The sequence below is a fragment of the Equus caballus genome, chromosome 27 (assembly GCF_041296265.1).
Source record: "Equus caballus isolate H_3958 breed thoroughbred chromosome 27, TB-T2T, whole genome shotgun sequence".
NCBI classification, from domain to species: domain Eukaryota; kingdom Metazoa; phylum Chordata; class Mammalia; order Perissodactyla; family Equidae; genus Equus; species Equus caballus.
In genome coordinates this window covers 24,625,027-24,640,488 of record NC_091710.1, presented here as the reverse complement: position 1 = coordinate 24,640,488, position 15,462 = coordinate 24,625,027, and the positions used below count along the sequence as shown (strand labels likewise).

The 15,462-nt window shown below is 44.0% G+C and overlaps 1 protein-coding gene and 1 long non-coding RNA gene across 2 annotated transcripts in view; one reads left to right on the top strand and one right to left on the bottom strand.

The window, feature by feature from the left end:
- Nucleotides 1–568: 568 nt before the first annotated feature.
- On the bottom strand, nt 569–15,338 carry LOC106782643 (uncharacterized). The gene is made up of 6 exons (XR_011433257.1): nt 15,200–15,338; nt 7,475–7,561; nt 6,894–6,966; nt 3,290–4,535; nt 2,271–2,433; nt 569–2,036 (listed from the first exon to the last, which is right to left on the bottom strand). It is a non-coding gene; the product is annotated as an uncharacterized lncRNA (long non-coding RNA).
- PLEKHA2 (pleckstrin homology domain containing A2) overlaps nt 15,213–15,462 on the top strand; it is a 70,393-nt gene continuing 70,143 nt past the window's right edge. The window contains exon 1 of the mRNA XM_005606303.4: nt 15,213–15,352. The gene's annotated coding sequence lies outside the window, so the exon portion shown is untranslated. The remainder of the gene's footprint in view (nt 15,353–15,462) is intronic.

The following is a 15,462-nucleotide window of genomic DNA, read 5'->3' as shown; positions in this document are numbered from 1 at the left end:
CAGCCTGAACTTCAGAACACAGATGTGCCCCCCAAATGTTGTAAAAAGAAACCCAAGAGCTGGTACCACCAGAAGTTTCAGAATCTCTGTTAATATAATCAGCATCAGAATTACTGAAAGTTCAAAGAAAATGAATTTTTGGCACCTTTGCAGAGGAGAATCTTAGAGAAGCAGGAAGAGAGAGCCAGGCTCTCACACCGATAAAGCTGGAAAATAGTATGTAATCTCCTTGGATGTGCAGACCATAGAGCGAGGAGACCATTTGTGGGAGGCGCCTGTTCTGTGGGTTCCAAGGACCCTAGGGATCTTGGGGTCCTCACCCTCTTTTAGGGCACGCACACTTTGGGTGTCAAGGCAGATGGAGACGATGGGGAAATGTGATCAGGAGATGAAAAGCTCCGGTGGGAGCAGGATGCCTAAGAGCGCTGTACCTAAATAAAGAAGGCCACGACGCGCCGGTGACAGTGCCGCAGAGCTGATATTCTGCATCTCCACCCCACAGCGGGGAGGGCAGAGGGTGGATCAGCTTTCCTGTCACCACCAGAGACAATTTCCAGAGCAGCGTGGATGAATCATCTAGTGCACACGCACACTCCAAATTTTTAATTATGGAAGATGGGGGCGGGGAGATGCCAACTAACCAAAGCTGAATTTGGGGTACATAATTTTTGGAGCTGGTGTGTCTAATTCTGTCTTCAGTTTTTGAGTTTCTTGGTCCCTTTTAAGTGAAACTTGGAGTGACTTACCCAAAGACTACCACTAAGCTTATGTTAGAAAGCAAAGACCTGATTACTTGGGGTGATGTGGCTAACGTAAGCAGCTAATCAAAAAACAAATTAGCTAATTGGGATGTAGTCACACATGTTATCAATAGCTTTGTTTTACTTTTTAGAACCAAGATTTAGGGTCTTAGTTCCAGAGTGAGTTTGTGTTTACAGCTGACGTTCAGAGGAAGGATAGGAACACTGCCTGCCTCCCCCACACCTCACTTGAAACCTGCATTGGAGACGGGGCTTTGCGTTGGCTACACAATAGACTTGACAAATTGTGCTAGCTCTTATCCACAGAGAAGAGCTATAGAATTCAACTCCTCCTTTGCCTTTGAAGACACAAGTTCTACCTCTGAAGAAGAAAAGATTAAAGAAGATCGGGGTCAGCCTGGTGGTGTAGTTGTTAAATTCGCACGCTCTGCTTGGGCAGCCTGGGCTTCGTGGGTTGGGGTCCTGGGTGTGGACTGACATACTGCTCATCAAGCCATGTTGTGGTGGCATCCCACATACAAAATAGAGACTGGCACAGATGTTGGCTCAGGAACAATCTTCCTCAAGCAAAAAGAGGAAGATTGGCAACAGATGTTAGGTCAGGGCATATCTTCCTTACCAAAAAAAAAAAAAGAAAAGGAAAGGAAAAAAAAACAAAGAAAATTGTGATCCAGCAAATGGGAATATAAGAAACTCTTGTCTCAGAGGTTCAGAGGTAAAAACCAGCTGAAAACTGCAATAAAGAACTTTTTGTGTGCAATTGAAACTATGTGAATATGGACTCTCTATTAGGTGATATTTAATCAGTAGGAAATGTCTCACTGTCATCTAAAAAGCTAAAACTCCATATGTTGGTCAAGCAAAGATATTTAGTATGAGAGTGTTGTGTGCAAAACTGCATAGGCTGCTCTGAAGACATTGTGTCTTATGTATCAAATTAGCTTGGTGAGTCAAGAAGTAAACGTATGGAAAGCTACAACAAAAGTCAACTGAAATTTTGTACCATTAAGTGAGGAGAAACACTGACTTAAACTTCACCAAGAAGCTGCACATTGCTTGCTGCATAAGACGGAGTGAAGTCACTGCAAATGGGACTTGTGGAAGGGTGAGCCATCATAACCTCTAGTTTGATGTAAAGTTTTCAAATCTTTCTTCAGAAACTGGTAATGATTACATCTCATCTGAGCTCCAGCCAGCTGCCCTCTCCTGAGTACGGCTACTTGCGATCCTGGCGCAGGCCATGATGTCTTCTTGGTGAAGCTGCTGGAGCTGCAGCTGTTTAGGGAGCAAGAAAATTTACTAGCATTGGTCTTCTTCATGAGAAGCACATTTGCCTTTGGTAGCCCATTATGCCTTTTTTCAGTGAGAACTCATAAAAAAGTAATCTGTGACAACAGTTCTCTTGACCTTGGACAGCAGAATGCACAGACAGCTCTGGTCCCATATATATTTCCCAGGGTTCAGCAAAGCTTGCAACCTCCAGGCTGCTCCAGGTCAATTTTCGCTCACCTTCTTCGGAGACGCAGCTGCTGAAAAGGCAGGACGGGCACACGTTCCGAATGTATTTCTCAGTCCGTGGCAAGCACGTTGATTATGTAGCAGGGAAACTACTCTGAGTGCTGGGCAGTCACTTCCTGATTCTCTTCTGGTTCATCCTCATTTGTGGCCCAGCCTATGGTAAGCAGACACAAGCTGGTAGAAGCCACATATTGACCTGCGACATCAAGGTTAAGAGACCCTGAAAAAAATCTACAGCACTTACTGCCTGTAACATACCATCCAGCATTTGATCATACAGTCCTAGGTCACTTTCTAATTACGTCTCACATATCAGTGTGTCAACTGACAAATATCAATTAGTGTCTTCCATGAATGTAGTCATGATCTCCCTTCCCCAACTATAGGGAACAAGTGTTTAGTCCTTTATTCTCCCCAGCCTACACTCCACAGTGCGGAACACTTAGAGGAAATTAGAAAGTGATGAGTTCAGTGTCCAACGGTGCTGCACGGACTAGCTGATGGACCCCGTGGTACCGTGTGTGATGGTGTGCGCACTGCAGAGACGTGTGGTGATGTGCACAGTCCAGAACGCTTAGAGGAGCCTGACAAGTAAATAGGTTTCAAAACAACCCCTGCCACATAGATATTTTTACCTGCTCAAACTCTTTCCCCATTCCATCCTTACCAAGGAGGATCAACATGATGATGCAGCAAATGGTGGGGACACTAATAGCTCAAGACAGGTAGATCTGCTGTAAGTCTCATCTGACATTTTCATTAAAATTCTTCCTGAGCTTCAAGCATCTGGGCTCCTACTCCTTTGGCAGAACTGTCATGTGTATTCTAAATATGCAAAACGGAGGGAAACTCATTCTCTTTATACAACAAAGTATTCCAAGATCTATGCTAAGTGGTTGGGAACAAATATGAGTAAGAGAGGGTCATATGTGAACAAGGGAAGATGCCTGTAAACTGAGAAGTGCCGTAAGTGTTAATGGGATTACACTAGAAGTTCATCCAGTGCATACCAAGGGCACAAAGGAGGGACTGGTTCTTCTATTTGGGGGCAGTGATCAGGAAAGACGACACAGATGAGGCGACATTTGATCTTTGTCTTGGAAGATGAGTAGATTTTTGTTTGAAGATGGGGTAGGGAACACTGTGCTCAGAAGAGACGAATCATGAGTAAAGATACAGCGGTGAAATAGCAGAAGCCATCGGGGGATCTGAAAGTCACTTTGCACGGCCAAAGCAAAGGGGATAAGGAGGCACAGGGAGGAATAAGAATGGAGAGAAACATAGGAAAGATCATGAAAGGCCTTGCAGGCCAGCCCAAGGATTTTGGGTGTTATTCTGTAGGCAAATGGGAGCCATTGAAAGTTTTTAAAAGCACAGAGAGACATAATCAGATTTTTGTTATAGAAAGATCAACCTGGAAGCCATACTGAAGAAGGACTGGAGGAGCAGGCCCAGGAAGACATCTCACTCTCCTGCTCAAAATCTCCCAAGAGAGTAAAAGAAACTCCAGGCTTCTCATCACTGCCCAGAAGGGCCCTGTCTGCTTCTCCATGGCTTCTTGGAGGGTCATCCTTGTCTTATTCACCAACATGTCCCTAGACCTGAATGAATGAATGAATGATGACACATCAAACAAGAGCTGATAAGGGCCTGAACTAAGGCAGGGAATGGGGAGGAGGGGACAGAATAAAGAGATGTGAAGCAGTGAGAATTGATATGGCTTGATGACTAAATGGATGTGGGTGGTGAGAGAGAGGAGGAGTAAGAATGACATTTAGATTTCTGGCTTGGGTGACTGAGTAGATGGTTATCCTTTATAGAGAGGGAATGCAGCAGAGAGATTTATAAGGCACAATCAATGAGGTCAGTCTTAGGAATATCAAGTTTAGGGCATTCAGGGGTAGCACACTAGGAAGCAATTAGACATGGGAATCGAGAGTTAAGGAGAAAGGTCCAAGCTAAAGATACATATTTAGGAATTGTCAACACATAGGGTATCTGAAGTCAAAGGAGAGGCATGAGTTAAATTGGGGAAGGAAAGGGTATGCTTGTGCATGGGAGAAAGAGGAGATGAGCGCTGGTTCTCTCTGAGAACATTTCCCACGCGGATAGAAGGAACGTTTGACTGTGCAGGCCTTCCTTCAGACTTCGTGGGATGGTGGTCCCCATTGCTGCTTAGGCGGGTGTCCGTGATGCCACAACCCAAAGGAGAGTTTCCAGAGGGCTGCGAGACATGCCTTCCCTTGCCTGGCCTCTCTGAGAAAAGAACAAAAGGTTTTAGTCACCCTGCGGGCCAGCTAAGGGACGAAGTACAGAATGGCATTTAACCCGCCGCTTTGAATATTTGGGCAGGAATTTAATCCATATAATACGTGCACTTGAGACCAAGAACCAGATCCTCAGTCTAGATGATATAGTTTCCTTTCTGAAGTCTACTCTGTGGGAGTACATTAAAATAGTTAAGGTCCTATATATTTATCAGATATAGGTATATACATAATTGTATCTTGCTTTTTCTCTAAACATTATCTTGTAAGCGTTTTTTCCATACAGCCTTAGCATTTTGATGACTGTATAATATCCTTTCCCTTATTTATGCAGTTTTAGGCTATTTCTAATTTCTCTCTATTTTCAATATACATATATAATATACACTTCTAGAAAAAATTGTTGCCCATTAGTTTGCTAGGGCTGCCATCATACCACAGATTGTGGCTTAACAACAGAAACTTATTTTCTCACTGTTCTGGAGGCTAGAAGTCCAAGATCAAGGTGTTGGAAGTTTTGGTTTCTTCTGAGCCCTTTCTCCTTTTTTTTTTTCTTTTCCTTGGCTGAGGAAGATTTGCCTTGAGCTAACATCCATGCCAATATTCCTCTATTTTTTAGGATTTGGGCCACTAGCACAGCATGGCTGCTAACAGAGTGGTGTAGGTCCACACCGGGAACCAAACCCAGGCCTTGAAGCAGAGCGTGCCGAACTTAACCACTGGGCCACCAGGGCTGGGCCTGAGGCCATTCTCCTTGACTTACAAATGGCCACCTTCTTGCTGTGTCCTCACGTGGTTTTCTCTGTGGACGTGTGTATCCCTGGTGTCTCCTTTTGTGCCCAAATTTCCTTTTCTTCTAAGGACACCAGTGAGATTGGATGAAGGCCCACCCTAACACCTCATTTTAACTCAATTACCTCTTTAAAGACCCTATCTCCAAACACAGTCACATTCTGAGGGCATCAGGGCTTGAAAATATGCATTTTGTGGGGACACAATTCAGCTCACAACATATTGTGCATAATTTTTTCATTTCAGATTATCTCCTTTGGATAGATTTCTAGAGTTGGAATCACTGGACCAAAAAGTAAAACTATTTTAAGGCTTTTGAAAATTGCTCTCCCCAAAGAACGTAACAATTGCTACTACAGCAATCCACTTAAAAAAATTATTTTTAAAATAAGTGAATGAATCAACTAAGGATTCTGGTCAGCTACATCCAGCAGAAACTCATCTCCAATGACTTAATTCAATAGGGGTTTTTTTATGACTTACAGAGAAGCCCAGAAGACAATCCAGAACAAACAGCGGTTCCATGGTGTCCCCAATGTCCGAGGCGCCTTCTTCGTTTCTGCTCTCCCATCTTCTCCTGTCTTGAGCAGGTGGCTTTCACGTCCGTGGCCTTTGCCCTTGCTGTTCTCTCTGTCTCTGACCCCCAGACTTCCCCCTGCTGGCTCCTTCACTTCCTTCCCACTTTCCTGCTTTATTTTTCTTTCTTAGCACGTATTATTATTTAATATACAGTCATGCGCCACATAACAATGTTTCAGTCAACGACGGACGTCATATGTGCTGGCGATCCCATATTAGCACTATATAGCCAGGTGTGCCGTAGGCTATACCATCTAGGTCTGTGTAAGTGCACTCTGTGATGTTCACACAATGACAAAATAGGCTAACAATTCATTTCTCGGAATGTATCCTGTCGTTAAGCGACATGTGACTGTACTATATATTTTAATTATTTATGTCATTTATTGTCTTTTTCATCCTCTGGAATGTAGACTGCATGAGGGCACGGAGTTTCTCTCTTTGGTTTATTATCATACACACAGACTTCCACTCTCAGGAAAGACTAAGCCCAGACTGACGTCCTCTCCCTCCCACCCTTCCTTCCTTCTTTCAGATTGTGAGGTGGTTTACCTGAGGTTATAGAGAAATTTGGTGACAAAGCCAGAAGAAGCTGAGGCCTAGTTTCCTGAGTTTTCTGCCCTTTGCACCATTTCTAAACAGAATGTCATTGACTCTGCGGAAGTAGCCTAATGAGTTTATGACTACATGTTGCTGGTTGAATTTAGATTTCACAAGGCTTTTGAAACCGAATGCTGAGCAGACCATATTTTAGAGTCAGTAGTACAGTATTCCCAAATCCTTTAGTACATTTTCTGACAATTCTGGAGAGGTGGGAGGGAGAGGCTAAAGTGCATGTTCTACCATCTTTATTCAATTCCTGATTAATTGTGAGCCTAGTTTTCCAAAATTCCTTACAAGGTAAAGAACAATTTACATAGTATGTTAACATTTCTGTAAAATAGGAGGTTAAAAAAATGTATGCAAATATTCTTACCGATGCATAAAATATCTCTGGAAGGATGCACAAGAAGCCATCAAGGGTGATTGTGGGGACAGGAAATGGGTGGCTGGGGGCACAGGTGGGAGAAGTGAAAAGTCACCATGAGACCCAATTATACTTTTAAATATGGTTGCAAAAAGATAAAACAAAAGAGCCAAACTCTTAACGTCAATGCATTGTCTCAGGTGTGAACTACTCATTGTTTCAGATGTGAAATGCTGCTGATCATACCTCCTACCACATCGGCACATGACATGGCCCTGCCCATCTTTCTGACCTTGTCTCCTACACATTTCCCCGTGTACACTGGGCTCCAGCAACAAGGGCCTTCCTGCTATTCCTTGAATGAGCAGAACTCAGTGCCACACAGGCCCTTTGACTTGCGTTCCCTTTACCTGGACCTCTCCTCCCCCAGATCTTGTCACAGCTCAGTCTTAACCCCGTTCAGGTCTCTGCTCAACTGTCACCTCCTCAGGGGAGTTCTTTCCTAACCACCATATTTTAAGCATACCTCGGGTCTCAGTGACTCTCTGCTGCTCTCATTCCATTTTACTCAGAGTACTTGCCACACTTACATCACTGTTTGTTTCCTTGTACACGTGACCTCCATGAGGCAGGGGCTGTTTTCTTGACCACTGCGTCCCACGCACCTAGAACAGGGCCTGCCACAAAGAAGGCACTCAAGAATTAATAAATGCATGAACGCATTCCACTGAGGAGCTTAATGCAAGACAGAATTGAAACTGCCTAGTTCAAGGAGGGTGAAGAGATTTCACTCATTTACCAGCTCTGGTCAACCAGTGACCTGCCTGGAAGGCTGTGGTGAGATTGAGAGCCTCTGACTGAGGTGATGAGGACCCCGTGGTCAGTTAGCTGTGTTGAGTGTGGGCACAGGAGGGAAATAATGCACATATGTCACATAATGGCAAACCCAGATTATCTGGTAGGCTTAGCCAAAGAAGAAGCAGCCACGTCAAGAGCATTTAGAGTCAAATGTTCACTTTAAATAGTGAACTTGAAAAACATGACTATGTTAAACAAACAGCAAGATAATGCCCTTGTTCCACATCTCATACGTTTGCCTGACTGTGTTATTTCACTGCTGAGAGGTTCATTGTTCAAAAGTCTAGACCAAATGTGCAGAAAATTCTTAGACATCAATTTATTTCTAACCAAAATTATTTGACTGGCTCCAAAACTGGTAGAAAGTGCATTTCAAATCACGGATTTTTACTAATTGTAGGAACTTATTTGAAATTAAATAAGAAGGTCTGCATTTTTAAAAAGCCAATTAGATTTGGAGCATTAGGTGGGACTCAGTCACACGCAACAGAAATAACGCAACATAGCTTAAGGAAAAGGGGGGCTTCGATGAGAAGCTTCTAGAACCTCACATGGGGTTTTTACTTTCTCACATGTTAGCTCTCCTAGGGCTGTAGGGAACCGACTGCTCAGCAGCCCCTAGAACTCCTAATATTCTTCTTTTTCCTGCCTGGGGGCTTCATTATCTCAGATCAACTTTCTCCAGTAGCCATGGGTTGGCCTACCGCCAGCTTTGACACACACAAGAAGATCTGGAATTTTTTCTTACCCAGCTCTAATTTGAAATATCCCAAATAATTTGACTAATTGGCCAGACTCAGGTCACAGACTCATCCCTGGACCAATCAACTGAGCCAGATGGGTGGGACACCATGATGGGTTCAAATTGGAGCAGGTGTCCATTGACAACCACCATGGAGACTCCCCTCTGGAACCAGAGCTGGGGAGGGAGAAGGGCATGTCTCAGGAGAGTTGCGGTGTGGGGAGGGGCCTTCTCCAAAGTGGAGGAGTGTACACACGGACTGGGCAGACACTGTAACCAGTTCTCCATCCCTGGTAATTATTCAACTGCTTTCCAGATTTCCCTTCCTCCCACCTCCACCCTCCCAGCCCTTGCACCAGATGCTCACTGGCTTTTTTCCTCACATAGTTACCAGTGATCCTCATCAAAATCAGTGACTCGGGTGGAAATAACGTTGTTCCCGGTTTCTGGAATTACTGAGCTTTGCACAAACTGTGCAGGTGAATGGCACCTTCCTGCCAAGGTGACCTGGAGTGAATTGGGTGGAGATGCTCTTTTCTTCATGAACTATTCCACCTGCGGTTTATGCGCACATTATTTTACTTCCCTTTTCACATCTGTTGCCTGGCTGCGCCCTCTGCCACCTGGTGCTGTCTATTATTCCTCCTTTCCTCCACATTTAACAAGGCCATTATCATTCAGGCCGTTCCTTTCCGCAGGGCAGCATGGGGCCCCCAGAAGCCCTGTCAGTGTGTCCTCTAATGTGTGAACAGTCATGACTCCTATGATCTTAGCACTAGAAGGGCCAGTAGCAATCAGCTGGTCCAATCTTTTTATTTTACTGGGGATTGGGGTGGAGGGAGAATAAATGAGGCTAAACGATCATTTCTAACTTTCTCAAGGTCACCCAGCATCTTAAAGGCACAGTATAGCTAACGTCTGGATGTTTTCTGGTCCTAATCCAGTGATGTGTCAAGGACCTGGCCCAAGCAACCAGCAAAAAATACAAAGAGGGGTGGCACAGAGAACCACTCGAGCAGTGCATCAGGCTCTTTGACCAAAATCCCCCAGGGTCATCCTGCTCTTTTTAGTTTCTTTTACAATAAATACGTCCCCTTTAGGGACACGTGCACTCCTCCTCCGCTCACCAAGACAGGAACAGGCCTCCCCCTGCTTGCTCAGCAGCGAGTTATCAAGCCACTGTCATGCTCAGTGGGGAATGCAGAAACAAAAAACCCCACCAGCCAAACAAACAAGAAACATGTTAGTTATGGTCCCTACCATCAGAAGGTTTTCAACGGTTTGGGGAGAAAGGCCAAAAATATCTGATCAGATTTAGGACACAAGGACGGTCATGACGTTATCAAACAGGTGGTAGAGACCGGCTTCCCTAGGCTGCACTTACTCTTTGGATCTTATCATCATCTTATATAAAAGAAAATGTAATAAAAACTTCTCCCAAGGGGCTGGCCCCGTGGCCGAGTGGTTAAGTTCGCGCGCTCCGCTGCAGGCGGCCCAGTGTTTCGTCGGTTCGAATCCTGGGCGCGGACATGGCACTGCTCGTCAGACCATGCTGAGGCAGCGTCCCACATGCCACAACTAGAGGAACCCACAACGAAGAATACACAACTATGTACCGGGGGGCTTTGGGGAGAAAAAGGAAAAAATAAAATCTTTAAAAAAAAAAAAAAATCAACTTTAAAAAAAAAAAAAAAACTTCTCACAAGCTCCATAAAGGTGTCCCCAAATCTCCTCCAATTTACTCTAGTGGTTGAATAAATATTATAATTATTGTGGAAAAGGGACAACATCAAATGCCAGGAGTTCAGAGGACAAGAAAGGTGTTTGGAGGTCTCCACCCCCTGGTCTCTGACTATCACCCCACTTTGAGAAGTAGGGAGCCGGGCGTCATTCGTCCCTCAATTGACATACAAGAAACAGATCCTATAGCTTGGGAGGAAGAAAACCAGGACCAGAACTCAGAACGCCTGTCTTGTTGAGTTTCAAATTATCATTATGGAAGCAACAGATGCATACAGTTTAAAAAATCAAGTAGTGCTAACGGCTTATAATGAAAAACATCTCCTTGCTTCAATTGCTGCCCTCATCTGAGAGACAATCACTTTAAACTCAGCGGTTTTCAATGCTCTTTATCTTCTTAGTTTCCTGTATCATGCTTACGCTGCTAGTTTTTGATTTTTCCTTCTATGTACATCTTACTATGGAACATGAGATTTTTAGCTCCCATACTATTCTCTCTTCTAGTTACAATTTTTATCAAATCAATGTTTAATGTTTACATTAGTATTTATATAAACATTGTTCAGAGAAGAGCCTTGTAGCACACTGCAATTACTTTTTCTTCCCATATAACTTTTTGTTTTTCCTAGAGTTAGTAACTGCCTCTTTGTTGTTGTTGTTTTTTCAATGTTTTATTTATTTTATTTATTTTTTATTTTTTATCTTAGGAGGAAGATCAGCCCTGAGCTAACATCTGCCAATCCTCCTCTTTTTGCTGAGGAGGACTGGCCCTGACCTAACATCCATGCCCATCTTCCTCTACTTTATATGTGGGACTCCTACCACAGCATGGCTTGATGAGTGGTGCCATGTCCACACTTGGGATCCGGAAGGGCTGACCCCAGCCGCTGAAGTGGAACGTGTGCACTTAACCACTGTGCCACCGGGCCGGCCCCTGCTGTTGTTATTGTTGTTTAATTGGTTTTCCTATGTATCTGTCATGAATTCATCTTCCAACTTTATAAATTATAAAATATTAATTTTATAATTAATAAGAATGAAGAATTATAAAATCCTTCCCAATATATACACACACGTCAGGTAATCTCTCAATTTCTTATTTTTTTCTTTGGAGGTGTCCAAGGCCCAGCGATCCGGAATTTCTCTGTCCTCCAGCTCTGATCCGGACTGCCTTTTCTCTCGGTCTGATGCATAGTTATTATTCTGAAGCCCCCCTTCACCTTCATCCTGGGAATTCCCTCCTCCTCTCCCCTCTGTTAGGCCTGTCTCTTCCAGGGACCTTCTTAGTTTGTCTCCTCTCTTGTTTTGGAGGAGAGCATCTTCCAGTAGCTTCTTGAAAATGGGTGCATGGGAAGTAAATTTTTTGAGACAACGTGTGCTTGAAAAATACCTATATTCTTTCTTCATGATTAGTTTATTCTTTGGTTGAGTATAGAAGTCCAGAGTATAAATCGTTTTCCTTTTTTGAAGGCCTTGATCTCTTTATTCTTTAAATTCCAGTACTGCTGTTCAGAAGCCTGATGTCACTCTGATTCCTTGACTTCTTTCTGCATGACCTGTTTCTTTCCATCTGGAACCTTTTGGGATCTTCTCTCTAAATCTGAAGTTCTGAAATTTCACGGTGCTGTGTCAGTGTGAGACACTGTGTTGGGCGCTCATTGGCCCTTTTAATGTGGAAACTGACGTACTTCAGTTCTGGGATTCTGCCTTGAATTAATTTCTCTGTTTTCTCTTTTTTGTTGTGGTTTTTGTTGAGGAAGATTAGCCCTGAGCTAACATCTGCTGCCAATTCTCCTCTTTTTGCTGAGGAAGACTGGCCCTGAGCTAACATCCATGCCCATCTTCTTCTACTTTATATGTGGGACACCTACCATGGCATAGCTTGCCAAGTGGTGCCATGTCCACACCCAGGATCCAACCGGCCAACCCCGGGTCACCGAAGTGGAACATTCGAACTTAACCGCTGTGCCACCAGGCTGGCCCTCTCTGTTTTCTCTTTTTGACACTCTCATTTAGCAGATATTGAGCCTCCTGGTTTTGTATCTAATTGTTTTCATCTTTCCTACTTTTCAATTTCTTGTCTTTCTCTGTTACTTTTTGGTAAATTTCCTCAAGTTTATCTTTCAACTCTCCTATTGGATTTTTTCCTGTGATAATATTTGTATCTCCATTTCTTTCTTTCTTGTTCTCTGAATGCTCTCTTTAAGGAGCATCTTGGTATTTAAAAAAAATTATAATTATTTTAAAAATGAACACGGTATCTTCTTTTACCTCAGTATGACAGGAATTTTTTTTCCCCTCCCTGCATTGTCTCTGTTTCTTACAAGTCCCGCTTCTTTCCCCGTTTGTTTATCTCGATCCACCTTTGATGTTGGAGGATCCCCTCAAATATTTGATGGTCCTTGATGGTTGGTTCACAGTCATGAGTGAGGCACTAAAAGTCTATTTGAAAGTGCTAAGCACGTGTGGGGTTTGAAGACAGGTGGGCTGCACCAAAGCCGTTGTACTGGGAGACAAACACCTGATTCTGTAGAGGTTTTCCCTTGAGCGGACCTCTCCGAGGAGATTACCCCTCCACACTCCCGCCTGGGGGTGCGGGTGGGGATTGGGGAAGTATAAGCCTTTTTCAGCATTCTTCCAGCCAAAATGGGTAAGGGGATGGAGGACGAGCGGTGGCATTACTGTTTAGTATACAGGCTTTCAATGATGAATTCACCCCTGGTTGTCAGTGAATTGTCTGATTTCTGTCCCTGGTGGATCTTAGATCCTAAGCCTTGAGCCTTTCTTGTTCAACCTCTCAGTCTTCTTCCTCGCCACGCAAGCTTTCAACCAATCTTCCTGTTTTCAGCCCCACCCAAACCACCACCTGCCCTGCCACGCCCTTCAAAGTTCCTGGTCACCTAACCCCTGAGCCTGTCTAGGGTTTGGAGATGCAACATATCTGGTTTCTTGTTGGCTTCCAATCATTGCAGGTCTAGGTTTTTCTGGTATGGTAGGTTAGTTTCCACTTATCATAGCTTTTATGTTTCTTAAAGGTTTAACATTTATTGTTGGTTATTGATAGTTTCACATTCTCTTCGTCCTTGAGGATGTATGCTCCTTTCCTCTATTCATTGTCATTTTAGTGGAGGTTTAAGAGAGAGCAGGGATAAAATTATGTGTTCAGTAGACCATGCTTAACTGGGATTTCCATGTGCCTGTTTTTGTTGTTGTTTTGTTTTTGGTGGGGAAGATTGGCCCTGAGCTAACATTTATTGCCAATCTTCCTCTTTTTACTTGAGGAAGATTGTCCCTGAGTTAACATCTTTGCCAATCTTCCTCTATTTTTCTATACTTGGGATGCCGCCACAGCATGGCTTGACACACAAGTAGTGTGTAGGTCCGCGCCTGGAATCTGGGCCCACAAACCCTGGGCTGCTGAAGCAGAGCACACAAACTTAACCACTATTCCATGGGCCAGCCCTTCCATGTGCCTGTTTTTAAATCCACTCTTCTAGGCTTCCTCCTTTTACTCCCTTCTCTTTCTTTCTTTAATTCTTACTTGCATCCTTCCTTCCTTTCTCTCATTCTCTCTCTCTCTCCCTTCCTTCTTTTCTTCCTGTCTTCCCTTTCTTTCTTCCTTCCTCAATCCTCTCTCTCTCTTTCTTTCTTTTAGAATGCCATTCTTCTCTCCTTGAAGGGTATTGGGAAAGCTGATCTTCTCTGCTCTTTAAAATACTTTGGATATAAACAGTACCTTGGACTCTTGCTTTAATTTGAATGTATCACATTTCTGCAATAGACTTAGAAATGCCAACATCCCCCAGAGTCTGTGCTTCCTAATCTCTTCCTTTCAGTGCACTTGCTGAGTATTTCTAGGAAGTAGAGTACTGGCATTTCATCCATTTGGGGGCCAGCAACTTTTGGCCAGAATTTGAGTTTGAGAACCTTGGTCCAGAGAACATAGTGAGAGAGGGCAGAGACTATACTCTTGGCCAGCAAGGGAAATGGGGCTGGGGTGAGGGTAGGAACAGATATTAATTAATTGATGAATTAATCAAAAAATATGTATTTAGCGTCTACTGTATTCCAGGCAGGCACTGTCGAAGGTAGAGGAGACATAAAAATGAGTAAGACATTCAGAGTCCAGTGGGGAAGACAAACAGGTAAACAAATGTAACCTGACAAGTGTACTTCACACTGAACAAACATTAATTTAGTGTCCACTGTATGTCAGGCACTATACTAGACCCTTCCATTTTATTTATTCCTTACAATAACATTGTGTGTTAGGCATTATTATACCCATTTTAATATAAGAAAACTGCCAACATAGAGGAATATACAAGTACTGTGAAAACAGAGAGGTGAGCCCTCTCTTTGGGGCTCTGGCCAGGCACCCAGAGGCATACTCTCCCTGGCTCAGCCGTCCACAGTCTGCAGAGCTGAAGGCAGAGGCTCTGGTTGGCACAGAAGATCCTGCCTGAAACAGGCTCCTCCTCCTTGGACATCACCCCTTTTATCTCCTCCCTCCAACTCCAGATCTAAGGAGAATGTCTTATGTAAGATCAGAGGAAGAAAACACGTTCCACGGCGAATTGACAGTGTCTCTGAGCAGGGTCTTCAGCTTAGAAAGGATAAGGGGAAAACAAGTCATGAAAATCTTGAACTAAAACTGTCCCAAACCACAGGAAACTCTTTGATGTACCATCCTTTTTCTCTGTCTCATTTTTCCCCCTTTCCTTTTTCCTGTCAATAGCAAAAATTTACCAGAGTATTGAGACAGTACGTAAGGAATGGCCATGATGACAGAGGGGTGGGGAGGAGGGCTGGCGTTGAGGGGTTAGGTCTAGAGAGATTTTTAAGAACGGCAGATCAGGGGTTCCCCAGAGGAAGAGCAGGAGAATCACGTGGTGAGTTGGGGCGAGGGAAACACACACACAACTCTCTGAACTTCATCAGTTTTTAAAACTCTATCTTTGAAACAGGAACTTGCCTTGGGTCTCCTGAATCGAAGGACACAGCTCTTGCCTTCCTCCTCCTTGCAAGTCACCTTGTCCTTTGAAGCTGTCGGCGGGAGGCGGCTTCCTCTGGCTAGCCAGGAGCCGGCTCCTTTGTACCAGAGCCCTTGTTCTCCAAAAACGGTGGGGTAAGTGGAGGCTGCCGATCCCAGGGGCTCCCCGGGGGCTCCTCTCACTTTGGTTATCGGAGGATTAGGTAGAGAGCGTTCTTGGGGGTGAGGGGAATCCGAACTCCCCA